The sequence below is a fragment of the Oncorhynchus mykiss genome, chromosome 1, assembly GCF_057628025.1.
Source record: "Oncorhynchus mykiss isolate SJ-2025 chromosome 1, ASM5762802v1, whole genome shotgun sequence".
NCBI classification, from domain to species: Eukaryota; Metazoa; Chordata; class Actinopteri; order Salmoniformes; family Salmonidae; genus Oncorhynchus; species Oncorhynchus mykiss.
The window spans coordinates 11,225,163-11,247,762 of record NC_143022.1 but is presented as its reverse complement, the minus strand read 5'-3'; the positions used below and the strand labels follow the sequence as shown (position 1 = coordinate 11,247,762).

The window sequence follows — 22,600 nt, the reverse complement described above, 5'->3', positions numbered from 1 at the left end:
ATGACACAAGTAATTTTTCCAACAATTGTTTACAGACAGATTAGTTAACTTATAAATCACTGTATCTCAATTCCAGTGGGTCAGAAGTTTACATGCACTAAGTTGACTGTGCCTTTAAACAGCTTGGAAAATTCCAGAAAAGGATGTCGTGGCTTTAGAAGCTTATGTTAGGCTAATTGACATCATTTGAGTCTGTGGCTGTATTTCAAGGCCAACCTTCAAACTCAGTGCCTCTTCGCTTGACATCATGAGAAAATCAAAAGAAATCAGCCAAGACCACAGAAAAATAATTGGTTCATCCTTGGGAGCAATTTCCAAATGGCTGAAGGTACCACGTTCATCTGTACAAACAATAGTACGCAAGTATAAACACCATGGGACCACACAGCCGTGGGTGGGTGAGGCTTGCAAGCCAAAGAACACCATCCCAACCGTGAAGCACGGGGGTAGCAGAATCATGTTGTGGGGGTGCTTTGCTGCAGGAGGGTCTAGTGCACTTCACAAAATAGATAGCATCATGAGGATGGAAAATTATGTGGATATATTGAAGCAACATCTCAAGACTTCAGTCAGGAAGTTAAAGCTTGGTCGCAAATGGGTCTTCCAAATGGACATGACCCCAAGCATACTTCCAAAGTTGTGGCAAAATGACTTAAGAACAACAAAGTCAAGGTATTGGAGTGGCAATCACAAAGCCCTGACCTCAATCCTATAGAACATTTGTGGGCAGAACTGAAAAAGCTTGTGCGAGCAAGGAGGCCTACAAACCTGACTCAGTCATACCAGCTCTGTCAGGAGGAATGGGCCAAAATTCTCCCAACTTATTGTGGGAAGCTTGTGGAAGGCTACCCAAAACATTTGACCCAAGTTAAACAATTTAAAGGCAATGCTACCAAATACTATTTGAGTGTATGTAAACTTCTGACCCACTGGGAATGTGAAGAAAGAAATAAAAGCTGAAATAAATGATTCTTTCTTCTTCTATTATTCTGACATTTCACATTCTTAAAATAAAGTGGTGATCCTAACTGACCTAAAACAGGGATTAAATGTCAGGAATTGTGAAAAACTGAGTTTAAATGTACTTGGCTAAGGTGTATGTAAACTCAGAATTCAACTTTATATGGCCATATCTATACTCTAAAAAAAATGTGAAATTGCTATAAACATCAAATACTGTTGAAGGACAATCATAAATAAAAGGCAGTATTGAAGAATGGTTACAGACATACCTCATGGCTGGCTTGGGCAATGGTTTTGGGCAGTAGCTTCCACTGCCCAGACTGCCCATCTCCTTAGTCAGGTACATCTCCTTGAACTTAAGTTGTTGTGATTCCTGCTCTTCTGCCTCTTCCTGATCCATACAGTTGGAGGAAGGGTAGGGAGTTGGGATGCGAAAGCTATTGTAAGACTTTCGACTGCCTGGCCTCTTAGGTACACCAGCCTCAGTAAATCTCACGCGGGACTTGGTGTTAACCTTATCGTCTAACAGACTGGTGAGTGGCACTGTGAGAGATCTCTGTGACAATGGAGAGGAGGCAGCATCTTGGATGCCCAGTAGTTCGTAAAGACCTGGGATGATGATCTGCATCAGCTTGTCCGATAAAAACTGGACAATCCTCAGACACAAGCCGGCAAGCTGTTGTTTTGTCAGCTGTATTCCAGAAACAGAAGAAGTGTTTTAAAATGTTGCATAGTGCGTCTTTCAAAAGCTTATGAACAAGGCTAAACATTCAGTGATCATTGTATTCTAAATAAGCTTTCAGATCTTACCGGGTTAGAAATGCCATTACGAATCCTACTGCATTGCCTGAAAATTATTCATATGAATCATTCATATTAATAGTATTAATATTGTCAGAAATGTCGGTCAGTAGAGTCATCAGATTAAACAGTATTTTACACATGCTTTGTAGCAATTGTTTTGACAACATTGTGGTGTGATGTAACTTTTTCCGCAATGGAAATGTAGTTGATGAATCTGCTTTCATACAATCCTTTACAGGTTTGATAGTAGTACTGTACCAAAGAAAATAGAACATACTCCTCAGTTAGGTTCTGCAGGAAGTTGATAATCAGTGAAAAAGACTCAAGATTTTTCGCACTGTTGAGGCTCTCTTCTTCTGTGGTTTCCACAGTGCTGCTTTGCTTCTGGTAGAAATAAACATTATGAGTCTCAAATAATGGCACCAACAGAGTCAAACTTAACATATACAACAAATATCATACTGAAAGAACTTATGAACCGTTAGAGTGGAGGAGCATTGGCAACGTTGGACAAATTTAAACAACTGAAACACAACAGAGATGGTTGTGGTACGTCAACATTGCCAATGATAGCATCACTATAACATTTTATTGGATTAATGTTGTAATATGAAATGACAAGGTCAACTTACCATCTCATTGACAGCTTCAGAGGTCAGGTGGTCATCCATCACACAGACAGGCAGGTCTAGAGACTGGGACAAGGCTCTATGGTCATAACCAGGAGAGAATGGAAACATCAGAGCAGTCCCAATGGCAGAATCTAACCACTGTCTTCATGTCAAAGACTCACTTAGTAGTTAATACATGGCCACAAATAATGAGCGGTTCAAATAGATCGGCTGGGGACTTGACCCTACAAATGACTCCATGAATGACGCCTGACCTGCCCCATAACAAGTTATTTCTTATTTGTCTCTCTCTCTTAATCTCCACACAAATATCTAACTGGACAGTGTGTAAGTGGCAATACCTGACTGTCTCAGTGTCAGAAACATCATAGTCTTGTTGTTCTATGTCCTCCAGGGACATCTCAGCTACAGCAGACGGGGCAAAGCCCGGGATGATCTCTCAAACTGAAAATAATGACTGTTTATGTGAACTGAACCATATACAGTGGCTTGCGAAAGTATTCACCCCCCTTGGCATTTTCCCTATTTTGTTGCCTTATAACCTGGAATTAAAATAGATTTTTGCACTGTCAACTGTGGGACCTTAGGTATGTGCCTTTCCAAATCATGTCCAATCAATTGAATTTACCACAGGTGGACTCCAATCATGTTGTAGAAATACCTCAAGGATGATCAAGGGAAACAGGATGCACCGGTGCTCAATTTCGAGTCTCATAGCTAAGGGTTTGAATGCTTATGTAAATAAGGTATTTCTGTTTTTTTCCGTTTTAAATTGCAAAAATGTCTAAAAAACTGTTTTTGCTTTGTCATTATGGGATATTGTGTGTAGATTGATGAGGAAAATGTTGTATGTAATCCATTTTAGAATAAGGCTATAACGTAAAAAATGAAATGTGTAAAAAGTCAAGGGGTCTGAATACTTTCCAAATGCACTGAAGCAGTCTATAAGATATATCTTATTACAGTTTAGGCCTACCTTGTTATTTTCTTCCATCTGGCAATATCATATTAATGGATTAAATCTATTTAGTTTGTTTTGTTGCTAGTATTTTTATTAATTGTTTGAAAATACAAGTATTATCTACTTTCTGAAGGACAGCCAAGTTGATAAGCAACATAGAACCTACAAACAATTATGACATCATTGGAACACATGCACGTGTCACAAACACCTTTAGCCCAAAAAAGCAGTGTAGCAGTGCTGCCCAAGCTGGGGGCGATACACTTTTATTAGGCTTTTATTCAGATTCACAAACAATGCTCTACTTGGAAGTCAATGAGTAAACATGTAGCAACATGGCTGAGCTTTAACGTGTAAGTAGAAGTTGACACTAACCATATGTATAATCCTAAAATGCTTGCCCTAAATACCAGTCTAGAACCCAGGTATGTCTCCTGCTATTTATAGTATCGTTCAAGTACATCTTATTACAGTTTAGGCCTATCTTATTATTTTCTTCCATCTAGCAATATCATTTTAATTAAGGGCAAATACACACGTGTTGTAGGCCAATGAACTCCATAGTTTTAATCAGAGTTTATAATAAGGAAGGGGAATTCTGTAACAGTTTATGACATCAAAGGTATGGCAGCTATGGAGAATCATTTTCAAAACAATGTCCAAAGCGGGAAATCATTGGATGTGATTCATTCGATTCTATGCAATTTCATCTTTGAGGACTGACATGGAAGCAACCATTACACAACCCTGAACTCAATAACCCCACCCCAGTTTCAGAAGAGATATCAAACCATATCTTGTCATTCTGTATTACATCCACTGTGCCTGGACAGTGATGGATGGCTATATGGAGCATCCTTGTCCATCATGTTCAGTGTGTTAGTGCTCTCACCACAGCGAGGCAGCAGAGTACCAGTTGAGGTAGGTGCAGGCAGAGCGTAGTAATTAAAGGCAGTGGTAGCCTATCCATCCCCATATCAACACCTGCAGCATCTCATGACACGCGCTCACACTCCCCCATTTACCACAACTTCCAAACTAACTGGACCTAAAACAATGTGTAACTTCGTGGCCATTCCAAGTCAGGATCACACCTAATACAAAGAGCTAGAGGATAAACCACAAATAAATTCATGTTTTGTAGGGGGGAGTTGACGATTATGTGGTGGTTGTTTCACTATCGATGATGAAATTGCATTAAATCAAAAGAGTCAGACCCAATGATTTACTGTTCGTAAGGACAGAGTGCCACTAGTAATATTGAACATTATGTCGAAATGTAGCTAGGGGAGTTCAAGATCCAAGATCACATTTTCTTTCTATGGATTAGCCCATCTGTCAAGTGTTGGTTGTCCAGTAAAAAACTCAAACTTCGAATTAAGATTATCAATCCGATTCTGTGATCAATGTGAATCTGTGAACAGTCTTGTGAATCTTTACTAGAGTCCCCATTAGCTAACGCTATAACGTTAGCTAATCTTCCTGTGGTCCAACACCAATTGATAAGACATTACAAACAATTACAAATGAAGACTTTACAAACATTTAACAAGTAGACAATACAGACAATTAAAATACCTGACATTCAACATTCAGTTGATGCTTTGTAGGTGATGCAATAGCTGTAAACTATAGAGCTCGTGGCCAAGGTGAGTTAAGTGGCTAGAGTGGTTTCCTGTATGCCCATGCTGCACATAGCCCACCCCAATGCACTAGTTAGCCTAGTAAACAAGCCTATACCCCGCGGGTAAATTGCCATTATTCACTGTTACAGTGGTCAGAGATCACAGCCAGAAGCCTACCACTACCAACGGGCTACAACTGTTCAGTATTGTTGTCTAATTTATGGACATCGTCTATGTGACTTTTTTTAATTATCAAGTAGGCCCAACACAGCTTCAGAAGATGTAGGTACATTTGACCAATATTCATGTATCCATTTTTCAGTTAGCATGGTCATGTTACCTTTCACGTGAGAAATATTAACCAAAGCATCATTTTCCCTTGCTTATCTCCTTCAAAATACTGCAAGCTACAGAGCTATATAAATAATGACTTATTGGCATGATTCCATACCTTATTATTGACTTCAATTGGAGGTGCAATTCACTCCTTTTGACGAGTAGGTTTGGTCCTCATTTCCAGAGCAAATGTGCAACAGTTCTACACACACATATTTAACTGTCTGTTTTCATTACATCATCAGCTACCTTTGTTACATCACAAAGCCAGCTGGCTAAATCTGGCACATTTACAGAAATACAGTAGATTGTCCCTGTCAAATACATTTGATAAAAAATAAATGTCCAAAACAAACAGTGGTGGAAAAAGTCCTCAATCAGTCAGTTGTAAACAGTATGACTCAAGTAAATGTGAAAGTTGCCCAGTAAAATACTACTTGGGAAGTATTTGGTTTGAAATATTCTCAAGTATCAAAAGTAAAAATAATTTTTAAAATTAAGCAAAGCAGACAACACAATTGTATTGCTTTTTTTGAATGTAAGAATAGCCAGGGGCACACTCCAACACTTAGACATAATTTATAAACTAAGCATTTGTCTTTATTGAGTCTGCCAGATCAGAGGTAGGGGATGTTCTCTTGATAAGTGTGTGAATTGGACCATTTTCCTGTCATACAAAGCATTCAAAATGTACTTTTGGGTATCAGGGAAAGTGGATGGAGTCAAAAGTACATTTTTGTCCTTTATGAATGTACTGAAGTTGTCAAAAATATAAATAGTTAAAGTACAGATACCCCCAAAACGATTTAAATCATTTTTACTTAAGTACTTTGCACCACTGAAAATGTCTGAGGGCATAGCAGGATTTCATATAAGTGTCTGGATTAGTGTCCCGCTCCTTGAAAGAGGCAGCTCTAGCCTTTAGCGCGGTGTGGATGTTGCCTGTAATCCATGGCTTCTGTCGGGGATATGTACATACGGTCACTGTGGACACGACGTTGTCGATCCACTTATTGATGTAGCCTGTGACTGAGGTGGTATACTCCTCAATGCATGTGGATGAATCGCAGAACATATTACAGTCTGTGCTAGCAAAACAGTCAACATATGACAACAAATGAATGCAATCTCATTTAATGAGGAAAATTATCTTGAGTTGGAGAGGCTTCTAGTGATGGCTCTATACATTCTGGTGAAAAGGGAGGGTTTGCGACTCTTCTCTTCAGGTGGGAAGGAATATGCGATGTCATTTCCCTCTGGAGCAAAGGAGCCATGAGAATTTGTCCTCGACTCTGCAAAGAAAGACCATCCAGTATGTCATGGGTAACAATTCAGAGCAGAGTGCAATGTCTTTCCAAATGAATTAGTTGAACGCTAAAGTAATAATATCTTAGTCTTGAATGAGCAGCAGCAGGGCTTACCTGTAAAGTACACAGTAGGGGAAGTGTTCTGAGGCTGGTACTCCATAGACTTTTGAGGACAGTGGTCCTTTCTAACTTTCTTGGAACCCTGTTTGGTGGGAAAAGGCACATTAAAACAAACTGTTATATATCTTAAAGTACAGTATATCAACTGGAAAAAGGCAATACAATGCTAAAATACTGAATTATATAAACAAATAATATCTCATACATTCAAAAGCAGTGTTATTCATGAAAAATCTGCACTTGTACTATACCTTTATGTTAAAGCATATCTTCCTGAACATGGTTTTCTTGCTTTTCTTGGACTTGAAGATGGGGATCTGCTCTCCAGTACTGCTGGTGCTATCCCTTACCAAATCCAACATCCCTTCTACAATGTCACTGGTGGCCATGCTGGTACCGGACTCAAAAGAACATTTGGCATTGGCTTTGGTGATCATTTGATGACTTGAGCCAACTGATAAGGCATCCATAATTTTGTTGACCATGACCTTCGTGAGCTGATTCATTGTGTCACTATCATCTGGCTTGCTCTGATTGAGCTGAATAGGAAAGACCATGCAAGTAGAGGTGCTTGGTTCATTCTGGACTGAAACATCAATGTTGATTTTTTCATACTCATCTAACCACTGTTTTAGGAAGCCCTTCACTGTCTCTTCAGCAAATATCTGGAGAAACTGAGAGGAGAGCTTCCTGGATATGGCACATTGTTCCTTTCCCCATTTCAGCCTTGAAAGAATGGAGTCTGAAGCACTTCTGGCTGCTGCCAATGTTAAGACCTGTGGAGTGCTGTGGCTGTCCTGAAGGGCTATCACTTCATCCACAAATTCATGACTGAAAAGTTGGATGGTCCCAGTGGAAATTATTTTTCTCAATTTCCTAACAGCAGATCGGAGGTTGTCAGGATGAGAAGCACCCTGTCCATCTTCCTGTGTGTTCTCAACACTTTCCACCATTTCGTCCACTACCACCCCAGCAGCTTGCCTGACTTTGTCCACAAAGGATGGGGGAAGTAAGTTCTCTGTGTGAAACAAGTCCTGAATGATCATGTTTCTTACAATGGGAAAGTCACTCTGAGCAGATAATTCAGTGGGGATGGGAGTACCGGGCAAGGTGAAGTCCCATTCTGACTGCTTTGATTTTGAAGTAGGTGTTAGAGAGATGGAGGAGCGTGAAGAAGAGGTATTTCTTGTATTTTGGCTGTCAGCACTCCTACAACGGATCGTGTCAATATCCTCCAGCATGGATCCTGAGAGCTTAGTGGTTTTAGGTAGTAATTTGTGCGGAATGTCCACACAGGCATTGTTTCCACCAGGTGTAACACTGCTCTGGTTGACCTCAAGATGGCAGAGACTTGCTCTTTGTGAAGCAGGACTGCTTTGATATGTAAATATTTGGATTGAACCAAGTGTTGTGTCTGACATTTGAAGATCTTTTCTGAGAAACTCCGTAATCTTACTTTGCAGACTGTAGTAGATGTTACGAGCAACAGACCAGATTCTTTTCTCATAAACCTGTCCAGTGGTGAGCAGGGAGGTTCCAGATACCATGTCAGATGATTGGGTGGTCTGGGTGAGCTCCTGCTGGTCTTTCACTATGGTTTGTATAATATCAGTAGATGTGGTGGATGTAGATACAGACTGGAGGTACTTATCTGTTGTACCTTCCTCCACAATGTTAAATGATCTAGAGAGGACCTCACTCACTCCTTTCTCAGCTTTGGTTTGGAACTCATGACTAGAGAGTTTTTGGAGGCTCTTTGTTGAAAGACTGTGGGAAGATGCAATGCCTTTGGAGGCAGCCGTGCTGCAATCTAGACTTACTGGAGAGGTTCGCTCAGGAGAACCTTGGAGACGTTCAAACATGTCTTCACATGGTGTTGGGGACCTTGACAAGGAGATGTCCTTCAGCTGAGACAGAACACCACCTACCAATATGTTGACCTCAAGGGACATATCAGATATTTTCTTTCCTACTGTGGAGAAGCAAGGTGCATTTGATGTCTGATCCTCGCATGAGGTCAAGATTGTTGAAATGACCTGTTTGGTACTATTGTTCATTAGACCCTCGTCTGTTTCAGTCCAGAGAAGTTTTGAACTCTCGCTGACACCCATGTGTAGAGTCACTTCCTGGTTCAAACTGGGCAAGTGAGGCACACTCTTACTAGCTTGCGTCAAGTTCTGGCTTTCCAAACCAAGGTACTCCTTAGTCACAAGATGTCCAGAGTCCTCTGTGGGTGTATGGCTAGACATTCTTCTCTGCACGTCTGACCTCCGCCGGTGAATGGTGAAGCCCTTTAATGTCTTCTTAATATTTTTATATAAACTAGTAGTAGCAGACCAGATCCTGTTCTTTCGCTTTTGTGCATTTTCCTGGAGGTCAGGTTCTCTCTCCTCTACTTCTGCAGGTTGCGCCAAGCTCTGCAGGTCTTCCACAAATGTGTCAATGATGCCAAAGGCAGCAGAATCCGCACAAATATCCTTTGACAAGGTTCTCTGGTTTTGAACGGAACAAGACTTGGATGCTACAGAATAAGCAGGCTGTGCACTAGTTAAGCTACTGTTGGACTTTTTAACTAGGAACCCACTCACTGCTTGAGTGGTGTCTCTCTTGAATTCCTCACTTGAGAGTTTTTTCATGCAATCTAATAGACTGGTCAAAGCTGTGGCCTTACTTCTGCTCTCCTCAATTTGACAGGGGAACTCATATACTATTGGTGATGAGGCCCTGGAATGGGAGATATCCCCAAGCTGAGCCAGAACGCCCTCTACAAATTGTTGTCTCTCAATAGAGAAGTCTGATCCTTTTTCTCCAACAGTGTACAGGGGGTCCTCCTTTGACATCTCAGTGTTGTACAAGACCAGAAGCTCTGAGACGACTTCTTTGGTGCAAGTTGTCAGAAGGAGCTTGCTTTCTTCTGACTCAGTTTGTGCCCAAAGAAGTTTTGAGCACTCACTTAGGCCTCTTTGTAAAGTAACTTCACCAGTGGACTCTGGCAACTGAGGCTCACTCTTACTGGGCCTATATTTCATGTCTAAGCAAGGAAGTGGAACTGTCTCCTTAAACTCAGAATTTGTGATGTTGTCATCAGATGTGACAATGCTCTTTAGGGCAAATCTCTGAAGCTTGCCGAAATAATCTTTCAAGTTGTTTTGGATGCTGTGGTAAATGTGAACAGCAGCAGACCAGGCACTCTTCTGTTGGGGACTCTCTTCAGATTCAGCCAAGGACTTCATATCTGACACGAAAGTCTTAACAACTACTGACGCTGCTGAGCCCACTGGGTGAATTGCCTCTGTCTTTACAATGCCAGACAATGTTTGACCTGATACAGCAGCTGTTAACTCAGACTGAACGACTGAACTAGGAAAGCTCAAACTACTGACTTTTTTGGCAAGAACTCCACTCACTGCTTGTATTGCTGATGTTTGAAACTCCCGGCTGGAGAGTTTTTGGATGCTCTTAGATGTGAGCGTGCAGGAGGAACCAGATTCACCAATATTGTAGCTGCTCTCGTATTTCCTTATCAGGGCATCAAGATCGTCAATGAAGCCAACATGCGATGCCAAAAACGTGATCTTGTCCTTCAGATCTTTCAGCAAATTATGTTGGTTCTCGTCAACAAAAGCCACCATTGTGTCAGAGATCATGGTCATGACTTGCCCTGTTAGACTCTTGCTCTCTTGGTCAACTTTTTCAAGTTTAGCAGCCAGCTCTCTCACCATGCTCTCAGTCACCTTGGTCTGTGAGTCTCCCCTTACCGGTGTCACTTGAGAGGTTTGGCTAGCGGAGGCACTCTTAACGACCACTGATAAGGCCGACTTGACATCTTTAATCACTTCTGCCATTACAGCAGGGGTCATCTTCGGAGAGCCTGCACTTCCAGATGGAGAATTGGACATGCATGCAAGTTTGGAGAGAGAACCTTGCAGGCTGTCCTGCACACAGGTGACGAGGGTGTCCTCTGAGACACCTAAAAGGACTTGTAGCGAGTCAGAGTTGGTTGTCTTCTTCTGCACATCAGACAGAGAGGTTCTTGAAAAAAAAAAACAGAAATCATCACAGTCAAACAAATAATATGTGAGGAACGTTGCTCTGGTGGAGGTGTGTCAACCACATCTAATGATAAAAAATAATAATTTATTCAACTTCTATAGTTCTTTTCATTACAGAAAGATAAATGAGAAAAGCCTTTAAAGCCTTTAAACAGCTTGGAAAATTCCAGAAAAGGATGTCATGGCTTTAGAAGCTTATGTTAGGCTAATTTACATTATTTGAGTCTGTGGATGTATTTCAAGGCCAACCTTCAAACTCAGTGCCTCTTCGCTTGACATCATGAGAAAATCAAAAGAAATCAGCCAAGACCTCAGAAAAATAATTGGTTCATCCTTGGGAGCAATTTCCAAATGGCTGAAGGTACCACGTTCATCTGTACAAACTGTCACGCCCTGACCATAGTTTACTTTGTATTTTCTATGTTTTGATTGGTCAGGGTGTGATCTGAGTGGGCATTCTATGTTTCATGTCTTGTTTGTCTATTTCTATGTTCAGCCTGATATGGTTCTCAGTCAGAGGCAGGTGTTCGTCATTGTCTCTGATTGGGAACCATATTTAGGTAGCCTGGGTTTCACTGTGTGTTTGTGGGTGATTGTTCCTGTCTATGTGTTTTTCACCAGATAGGCTGTTTTAGGTTTTCGTTACGTTCATCACGTTCTTTATTTTGTAGTGTTTGCATTGATTCGTGTTTTACGTTTTGTTCATTAAAACATGGATCGCAATCTACATGCTGCATTTTGGTCCGACTCTCCTTCTCATAAAGAAAACCGTTACAGAATCACCCACCACCAACGGACCAAGCAGCGTGTCAACAGGCAGGAGCAGCGCGAGGAGAAGCGCAATAAGGATTTCTGGACATGGGAGGAAATCCTCGACGGGAGAGGACCCTGGGCTAAACCAGGGGAGTGTAGCCGCACTAAGGTGCAGCGGGAGAAGAAACAACAGGAACAGCCCAAGGAGGAGTACAGTATGGAGTATACTACTTGGGAGGAGATCGACAGGTGGGCGGCCGACCCAGGGAGAGTGCCGGAGCCCGCCTGGGATTCGCTGGAGCAGTGCGAGGAAGGTTACCGTAGAATGGAGGCGGTGAAAGCAGAGAGGCGCTGGTATGAGAAGGCAGCACGGCGACGCGGATGGAAGCCTGAGAGGCAGCCCCAAAAATTTATTGGGGGGGGGCTAACAGGGAGTATGGCTATGCCAGGTAGGAGACCTGGGCAGACTCCCTGTGCTTACCGGGGGGCTAGAGAGACCGGACAGGCACCGTGTTATGCAGTGGTGCGCACGGTGTCTCCAGTGCGGGTGCATAGCCCGGTGCGGTATATTCCAGCTCCGCGTGTCTGCCGGGCTAGATTGAGCGTCGAGCCTAATGCCATGAAGCCGGCTCTACGCAGCTGGTCCCCAGTGCGTCTCCTTGGGCCGGTTTACATGGCACCAGCCTTGCGCTCGGTGTCTCCGGTTCGCCTGCATAGTCCAGTGCGGGCTATTCCACCTCGCCGCACTGGCAGGGCGACCGTGAGCATTCAACCAGGTAAGGTTGGGCAGGCTCGGTGCTCAAGAGCTCCAGTGCGCCTGCACGGTCCGGTTTTTCCAGTACCACCTCCACACCCCAGCCCTCCGGTAGCAGCTCCCCGCACCAGGCCTCCTGTGCGTGTCCTCGGCCCAGTACCACCAGTGCCAGCACCACGCATCAGGCCTACAGTGCGCCTCGCCTGTCCAGCGCTGTCGGAGCCCTCCTCTCCAGCGCTGTCGGAGTCTCCCGCCTGTTCAGAACTGCCAGTTTGCAAAGAGCTGCCAGTTAGCATAGAGCTGCCAGTTAGCATAGAGCTGCCAGTTAGCATAGAGCTGCCAGTTAGCATAGAGCTGCCAGTTAGCATAGAGCTGCCAGTCTGCAAGGAGCTGCCAGTCTGCAAGGAGCTGCCAGTCTGCAAGGAGCCGCCAGAGCTGCCTGTCTGCAGGATGCCGCCAAAGCTGCCAGTCTGCAAGGAGCCGCCAGAGCTGCCAGTCTGCAAGGAGCCGCCAGAGCTGCCAGTCTGCAAGGAGCCGCCAGAGCTGCCAGTTAGCATGGAGCAGCCAGGGCCGCCAGTCAGTATGGAGCAGCCAGGGCCGCCAGTCAGCATGGAGCAGCCAGGGCCGCCAGTCAGCATGGAGCAGCCAGTCAGCATGGAGCAGCCAGAGCAGCCAGTCAGCATGGAGCAGCCAGTCAGCATGGAGCAGCCAGAGCAGCCAGTCAGCATGGAGCTGCCAGTCAGCATGGAGCAGCCAGTCAGCATGGAGCAGCCAGAGCTGCCAGTCAGCATGGAGCAGCCAGTCAGCATGGAGCAGCCAGAGCTGCCAGTCAGCATGGAGCAGCCAGTCAGCATGGAGCAGCCAGAGCTGCCAGTCGACCAGACTCTCCCAGATCTGCCAGTCGACCAGACTCTCCCAGATCTGCCAGTCGACCAGACTCTTCCAGATCTGCCAGTCGACCAGACTCATCCAGATCTGCCAGTCGACCAGACTCTTCCAGATCTGCCAGTCGACCAGACTCTTCCAGATCTGCCAGTCGACCAGACTCTTCCAGATCTGCCAGTCGACCAGACTCTTCCAGATCTGCCAGTCGATCAGACTCTTCTAGATCTGCCAGTCGATCAGACTCTTCCAGATCTGCCAGTCGACCAGACTCTTCCAGATCTGCCAGTCGTCCAGACTCTTCCAGATCTGCCAGTCGTCCAGACTCTTCCAGATCTGCCAGTCGTCCAGACTCTTCCAGATCTGCCAGTCGTCCAGATTCTCCCAGATCTGCCAGTCGACCAGATTCTCCCAGATCCGCCAGTCGACCAGATTCTTCCAGATCTGCTAGTCGACCAGGATCTGCTGAAACCGCCAGCCAGCCAGGTTCTGGTAGTTTCTACTACCTGCCTGAGCTTCCTCTCAGTGCTGAGCTTCCTCTCAGTGCTGAGCTTCCTCTCAGTGCTGAGCTACTCATCTGTCCCGAGTTACCTCTGTCCCGAGCTGTCCCTCTGTCCCATGTTATCATTGTGGTGGGTAACCTATTTAGGGACGTTTAGGAGGGGGATTAAAACTGTCATGGAGTGGGGTCCACGTCCAGCGCCAGAGCCGCCACCGCGGACAGATGCCCACCCAGACCCTCCCCTATAGGTTCAGGTTTTGCGGCCGGAGTCCGCACCTTGGGGGGGGGGTACTGTCACGCCCTGACCATAGTTTACTTTGTATTTTCTATGTTTTGATTGGTCAGGGTGTGATCTGAGTGGGCATTCTATGTTTCATGTCTTGTTTGTCTATTTCTATGTTCAGCCTGATATGGTTCTCAGTCAGAGGCAGGTGTTCGTCATTGTCTCTGATTGGGAACCATATTTAGGTAGCCTGGGTTTCACTGTGTGTTTGTGGGTGATTGTTCCTGTCTATGTGTTTTTCACCAGATAGGCTGTTTTAGGTTTTCGTTACGTTCATCACGTTCTTTATTTTGTAGTGTTTGCATTGATTCGTGTTTTACGTTTTGTTCATTAAAACATGGATCGCAATCTACATGCTGCATTTTGGTCCGACTCTCCTTCTCATAAAGAAAACCGTTACACAAACAATACCACGCAGCCGTCATACACTCAGGAAGGAGACGCATTCTGTCTCCTAGAGATGAATGTACTTGGGTGCGAAAAGTGCAAATCAATCCCAGAACAACAGCAATGGACCGTGTGAAGATGCTGGAGGAAACAGGTACAAAAGTATCTATATCCACAGTAAAAACGAGTCCTATATCGACATTACCTGAAAGGCCGCTCAGCAGGGAAGAAGCCACTGCTCCGGAAGCCGCCATAAAAAACCCAGACTACGGTTTGCAACTGCACATGGGGACAAAGATCATACTTTTTGGAGAAATGTCCTCTGGTCTGATGAAACCAAAATAGAACTGTTTGGGCATAATGACCATCATTATGTTTGGAGGAAAAGGGTGAGGCTTGCAAGCCAAAGAACACCATCCCAACCGTGAAGCACGGGGGTAGCAGAATCATGTTGTGGGGGTGCTTTGCTGCAGGAGGGTCTAGTGCACTTCACAAAATAGATAGCATAATGAGGATGGAAAATAATGTGGATATATTGAAGCAACATCTCAAGACTTCAGTCAGGAAGTTAAAGCTTGGTCGCAAATGGGTCTTCCAAATGGACATGACCCCAAGCATACTTCCAAAGTTGTGGCAAAATGACTTAAGAACAACAAAGTCAAGGTATTGGAGTGGCCATCACAAAGCCCTGACCTCAATCCTATAGAACATTTGTGGGCAGAACTGAAAAAGCTTGTGCGAGGAAGGAGGCCTACAAACCTGACTCAGTCATACCAGCTCTGTCAGGAGGAATGGGCCAAAATTCTCCCAACTTATTGTGGGAAGCTTGTGGAAGGCTACCCAAAACATTTGACCCAAGTTAAACAATTTAAAGGCAATGCTACCAAATACTATTTGAGTGTATGTAAACTTCTGACCCACTGGGAATGTGAAGAAAGAAATAAAAGCTGAAATAAATTATTATTTCTTCTTCTATTATTCTGACATTTCACATTCTTAAAATAAAGTGCTGATTTTAACTGACCTAAAACAGGGGAATTGTACTAGGATTAAATGTCAGGAATTGTGAAAAACTGAGTTTAAATGTACTTGGCTAAGGTGTATGTATGTAAACTCCGAATTCAACTTTATATGGCCATATCTATACTCTAAAAAAAATGTGAAATTGCTATAAACATCAAATACTGTTGAAGGACAATCATAAATAAAAGGCCGTATTGAAGAATGGTTACAGACATACCTCATGGCTGGCTTGGGCAATGGTTTTGGGCAGTAGCTTCCACTGCCCAGACTGCCCATCTCCTTAGTCAGGTACATCTCCTTGAACTTAGGTTGTTGTGATTCCTGCTCTTCTTCCTCTTCCTGATCCATACAGTTGGAGGAAGGGTAGGGAGTCGGGATGCGAAAGCTATTGTAAGACTTTCGACTGTCTGGCCTCTTAGGTACACCAGCCTCAGTAAATCTCACGCGGGACTTGGTGTTAACCTTATCGTCTAACAGACTGGTGAGTGGCACTGTGAGAGATCTCTGTGACAATGGAGAGGAGGCAGCATCTTTGATGCCCAGTAGTTCGTAAAGACCTGGGATGATGATCTGCATCAGCTTGTCCGATAAAAACTGGACAATCCTCAGACACAAGCCGGCAAGCTGTTGTTTTGTCAGCTGTATTCCAGAAACAGAAGAAGTGTTTTAAAATGTTGCATAGTGCGTCTTTCAAAAGCTTATGAACAAGGCTAAACATTCAGTGATCATTGTATTCTAAATAAGCTTTCAGATCTTACCGGGTCAGAAATGCCATTACGAATCCTACTCCATTGCCTGAAAATTATTCATATGAATTATTCATATTAATAGTATTAATATTGTCAGAAATGTCGGTCAGTAGAGTCATCAGATTAGACAGTATTTTACACATGCTTTGTAGCAATTGTTTTGACAACATTGTGGTGTGATGTAACTTTTTCCGCAATGGAAATGTAGTTGATGAATCTGCTTTCATACAATCCTTTACAGGTTTGATAGTAGTACTGTACCAAAGAAAATAGAACATACTCCTCAGTTAGGTTCTGCAGGAAGTTGATAATCAGTGAAAAAGACTCAAGATTTTTCGCACTGTTGAGGCTCTCTTCTTCTGTGGTTTCCACAGTGCTGCTTTGCTTCTGGTAGAAATAAACATTATGAGTCTCAAATAATGGCACCAACAGAGTCAAACTTAACATATACAACAAATATCATACTGAAAGAACTTATGAACCGTTAGAGAGTGGAGGAGCATTGGCAACGTTGGACAAATTTAAACAACTGCAACACAACAGAGATGGTTGTGGTACATCAACATTGCCAATGATAGCATCACTATAACATTTTATTGGATTAATGTTGTAATATGAAATGACAAGGTCAACTTACCATCTCATTGACAGCTTTAGAGGTCAGGTGGTCATCCACCACACAGACAGGCAGGTCTAGAGACTGGGACAAGGCTCTATGGTCATAACCAGGAGAGAATGGAAACATCAGAGCAGTCCCAATGGCAGAATCTAACCACTGTCTTCATGTCAAAGACTCACTTAGTAGTTAATACATGGCCACAAATAATGAGGGGTTCAAATAGATCGGCTGGGGACTTGACCCTACAAATGACTCCATGAATGACGCCTGACCTGCCCCATAACAAGTTCTTTCTTATTAGTCTCTCTCTCTTAATCTCCACACAAATATCTAACTGGACAGAGTGTAAGTGGCCTTACCTGACTGTCTCAGTGTCAGAAACATCATAGTCTTGTTGTTCTATGTCCTCCAGGGACATCTCAGCTACAGCAGACGGGGCAAAGCCCGGGATGATCTCTCAAACTGAAAATAATGACTGTTTATGTGAACTGAACCATTTACAGTGGCTTTGCGAAAGTATTCACCCCCCTTGGCATTTTCCCTATTTTGTTGCCTTATAACCTGGAATTAAAATAGATTTTTGCACTGTCAACTGTGGGACCTTAGGTATGTGCCTTTCCAAATCATGTCCAATCAATTGAATTTACCACAGGTGGACTCCAATCATGTTGTAGAAATACCTCAAGGATGATCAAGGGAAACAGGACGCACCGGTGCTCAATTTCGAGTCTCATAGCAAAGGGTTTGAATACTTATGTAAATAAGGTATTTCTGTTTTTTTCCGTTTTAAATTGCAAAAATGTCTAAAAAACAGTTTTTGCTTTGTCATTATAGGATATTGTGTGTAGATTGATGAGGAAAATGTTGTATGTAATCAATTTTAGAATAAGGCTGTAATGTAAAAAATGAAATGTGTAAAAAGTCAAGGGGTCTGAATACTTTCCAAATGCACTGAAGCAGTCTATAAGATATATCTTATTACAGTTTAGGCCTACCTTGTTATTTTCTTCCATCTGGCAATATCATATTAATGGATTAAATCTATTTAGTTTGTTTTGTTGCTAGTATTTTTATTAATTGTTTGAAAATACAAGTATTATCTACTTTCTGAAGGACAGCCAAGTTGATAGGCAACATAGAACCTACAGACAATTATGACATCATTGGAACACATGCACGTGTCACAAACACCTTTAGCCCAAAAAAGCAGTGTAGCAGTGCTGCCCAAGCTGTGGGCGATACACTTTTATTAGGCTTTTATTCAGATTCACAAACAATGCTCTACTTGAAGTCAATGAGTAAACATGTAGCAACATGGCTGAGCTTTAACGTGTAAGTAGAAGTTGACACTAACCATATGTATAATCCTAAAATGCTTGCCCTAAATACCAGTCTAGAACCCAGGTATGTCTCCTGCTATTTATAGTATCTTTAAAGTACATCTTATTACAGTTTAGGCCTACCTTATTATTTTATTCCATCTAGCAATATCATTTTAAGGTCAAATACGTACACACATGTGTTGTAGGGCAATGAACTCCATAGTTTTAATCACAGTTTATAATAAGGACGGGGAATTCTGTAACACTTTGACATCACACAGGTATGGCAGCTATGGAGAATCATTTTCAAAACATTGTCCAAAACAGGAAATCATTGGATGTGATTCATTCGATTCTATGCAATTTCATCTTTGAGGACTGACATGGAAGCAACCATTACACAACCCTGAACTCAATAACCCCACCCCAGTTTCAGAAGAGATATCAAACCATATCTGGTCATTCTGTATTACATTCTGTATTACATCCACAGCCTGGACAGTGATGGATGGCTATATGGAGCATCCTTGTCCATCATGTTCAGTGTGTTAGTGCTCTCACCACAGCGAGGCAGCAGAGTACCAGTTGAGGTAGGTGCAGGCAGAGCGTAGTAATTAAAGGCAGTGGTAGCCTATCCATCCCCATATCAACACCTGCAGCATCTCATGACACGCGCTCACACTCCCCCATTTACCACAACTTCCAAACTAACTGGACTTAAAACAATGTGTAACTTCGTGGCCATTCCAAGTCAGGATCACACCTAATACCAAATAGCTAAAGAGGATAAACCACAAATAAATTCATGTTTCCTAAAACAATGTGTAACTTCGTGGCCTTTCCAAGTCAGGATCACACCTAATACCTAATAGCTAGAGGATAAACCACAAATAAATTCATGTTTTGTAGGGGGGAGTTGACGATTATGTGGTGGTTGTTTCACTATCGATGATGAAATTGCATTAAATCAAAAGAGTCAGACCCAATGATTTACTGTTCGTAAGGACAGAGTGACTAGTAATATTGAACATTATGTCGAAATGTAGCTAGGGGAGTTCAAGATCCAAGATCACATTTTCTTTCTATGGATTAGCCCATCTGTCAAGTGTTGGTTGTCCAGTAAAAAACTCAAACTTCGAATTAAGATTATCAATCCGATTCTGTGATCAATGTGAATCTGTGAACAGTCTTGTGAATCTTTACTAGAGTCCCCATTAGCTAACGCTATAACGTTAGCTAATCTTCCTGTGGTCCAACACCAATTGATAAGACATTACAAACAATTACAAATGAAGACTTTACAAACATTTAACAAGTAGACAATACAGACAATTAAAATACCTGACATTCAACATTCAGTTGATGCTTTGTAGGTGATGCAATAGCTGTAAACTATAGAGCTCGTGGCCAAGGTGAGTTAAGTGGCTAGAGTGGTTTCCTGTATGCCCATGCTGCACATAGCCCACCCCAATGCACTAGTTAGCCTAGTAAACAAGCCTATACCCCGCGGGTAAATTGCCACTATTCACTGTTACAGTGGTCAGAGATCACAGCCAGAAGCCTACCACTACCAACGGGCTACAACTGTTCAGTATTGTTGTCTAATTTATGGACATCGTCTATGTGACTTTTTTTTAATTATCAAGTAGGCCCAACACAGCTTCAGAAGATGTAGGTACATTTGACCAATATTCATGTATCCATTTTTCAGTTAGCATGGTCATGTTTCCTTTCACGTGAGAAATATTAACCAAAGCATCATTTTCCCTTGCTTATCTCCTTCAAAATACTGCAAGCTACAGAGCTATATAAATAATGACTTATTGGCATGATTCCATACCTTATTATTGACTTCAATTGGAGGTGCAATTCACTCCTTTTGACGAGTAGGTTTGGTCCTCATTTCCAGAGCAAATGTGCAACAGTTCTACACACACATATTTAACTGTCTGTTTTCATTACATCATCAGCTACCTTTGTTACATCACAAAGCCAGCTGGCTAAATCTGGCACATTTACAGAAATACAGTAGATTGTCCCTGTCAAATACATTTGATAAAAAATAAATGTCCAAAACAAACAGTGGTGGAAAAAGTCCTCAATCAGTCAGTTGTAAACAGTATGACTCAAGTAAATGTGAAAGTTGCCCAGTAAACTACTACTTGGGAAGTATTTGGTTTCAAATATTCTCAAGTATCAAAAGTAAGAATAATGTAAAAAATTAAGCAAAGCAGACAACACAATTGTATTGCTTTTTTTGAATGTAAGAATAGCCAGGGGCACACTCCAACACTTAGATATAATTTATAAACTAAGCATTTGTGTTTATTGAGTCTGCCAGATCAGAGGTAGGGGATGTTCTCTTGATAAGTGTGTGAATTGGACCATTTTCCTGTCATACAAAGCATTCAAAATGTACTTTTTGGTATCAGGGAAAGTGGATGGAGTCAAAAGTACATTTCTGTCCTTTATGAATGTACTGAAGTTGTCAAAAATATAAATAGTTAAAGTACAGATACCCCCAAAACGATTTAAATCATTTTTACTTAAGTACTTTGCACCACTGAAAACAAACCTTTTCTAGTGTCTCTATATCACTGGCTTGCAGGGTTTTCACCATTGACCCTTCATGTAATGGTATCGAAGTTCAAGATCCATCTTGGCTTAATGTAGGTAACAAGTATTGAAGGTGTATAACTTAAACTTTTGTTAGTCAACGTTCACGTTCGTAATGATAGTTTATTACACTTGTCTGAGCAGTCAAACTGGTATGAAAAATATCCCATTCATAATAATTGATGGAAAGGGTTTACAGCATTACAAAAGTTTGATTAAAAACGGAATAATTATTCACCCACAATTTATTCTTGGCGCACTCTTTCAACTTGAAAATTAAGTTATGTTCAAGGATATTTAGATTTTTGTGGCTTAAAAATAGAGTACAAACTCAGTCTGTACATCACTTTAATATTAATAACCAATGTCAAGGCATCATGATACAGAGAAAGACATACAAATGCTACAGTCTACCAACATCAAATAAATGCTGATGACAGACATATTTATGCAAAAAACAGGGGGTAAATTAATTTAGATACAGTCACAAGCTCCAATCTGAATGGCAGCAGGGAGAATATGATGTGGACACCAAGGAACTTAATTCTCAATCCGCTCCACTACAGCCCTGTTGATGTGAATGGGGGAGTGTTCTGCCCTCCTTTTCCTGTAGTCCACGATCATCTCCTTTGTTTTGCTCATGTTGAGGGAGATGTTGTTGTCCTGGCACCACACTGCCAGGTCTCTGACCTCCTCCCTATAGGCTGTCTCATCATTGTCGGTGATCAGGCCCACCCCTGTTGTGTCGTCAGCAAACTGAATGATGGTGTTGGAGTCGTGCTGGCCATGCAGGAGGGGACTATCCCCTGAGGGGCCCCCATGTTGAGGATCAGTGTGGCAGATGTGGTGTTGCCTACCTTTACCACCTTGGGGAGGCCCTTCAGGAAGTCCAGGATCCAGTTGCAGAGGGAGGTGTTCAGTTCCAGGGTCCTTAGCTTAGTGATGAGCTTTGTGGGCACTGTGGTGTTGAATGCTGAGCTGTAGTCAATGAACAGCATTCTCACATAGGTGTTCCTTTTGACCAGGTGGAAAAGGGCAGTATAGATCACGATTGATATGGCATCATCTGTGAAGCTGTTGGGGCAGTATGCGAATTGAAGTGGATATATAGGGTTTCTGGGATGATGTTATTGATGTGAGCCTTGACCAGCCTTTCACAGGCTATGGGGTAATAGTCATTTAGGCAGGTTACCTTCACTTTCTTGGGCACAGGGACTATGGTGGTCTGTTTGAAACATGTAGGTATTACAGAGGTTGAAAATGTCAGTGAAGACACTTGCCAGTTGGTCCGCGCATGCTCGGAGCACACGTCCTGGTAATCCATCTGACCCCTTGTGAATGTTGACCTTTTTAAAGATTTTGCTCTCATTGGCTACAGAGAGCGTTATCACAGTCGTACCGAACAGCTGATGCTCTCATGCATGCCTCAGTGTTGCTTGCCTTGAAGCGAGCATAAAAGGCACCTAACCCGTCTGGCAGACTTGTGTTACTGGGCAGCTTGCGGCTGGGTTTCCCTTTGTTGTCCGTAATAGTTTGCAAGCCTTGCCACATCCAACGAGCATCAGAACCGGTGTAGTAGGATTCAATCTTAGTCCTGTATTTACGCTTTGTGTTACGCTCGTCGTCGGAATGAGAAGACCAAGGTGCAGCGTGGTAAGTGTACATCTTACTTTATTAGATGAACACCAAAAAAATATATATATATAAACAAACATAATGTTCATAAGTATGATCCCCAATCAGAGACAACGATAGACAGCTGCCTCTGATTGGGAACCATACCAGTCCAAACAAAGAAATAGATCACCTAGATTGCCCACCCTAGTCACACCCTGACCTAACCAACCACTTTGCCTATTTGATGGTTAGTCTGAGGGCATAGCAGGATTTCATATAAGTGTCTGGATTAG

At 42.7% G+C, this 22,600-nt stretch overlaps 1 protein-coding gene across 4 annotated transcripts in view; it reads left to right on the top strand.

Moving 5' to 3' along the window:
* The window catches only part of LOC110532571 (actin-like protein 6A), a 758,238-nt gene that overhangs the window by 132,614 nt on the left and 603,024 nt on the right, over positions 1-22,600 (top strand). The window lies entirely within an intron of this gene.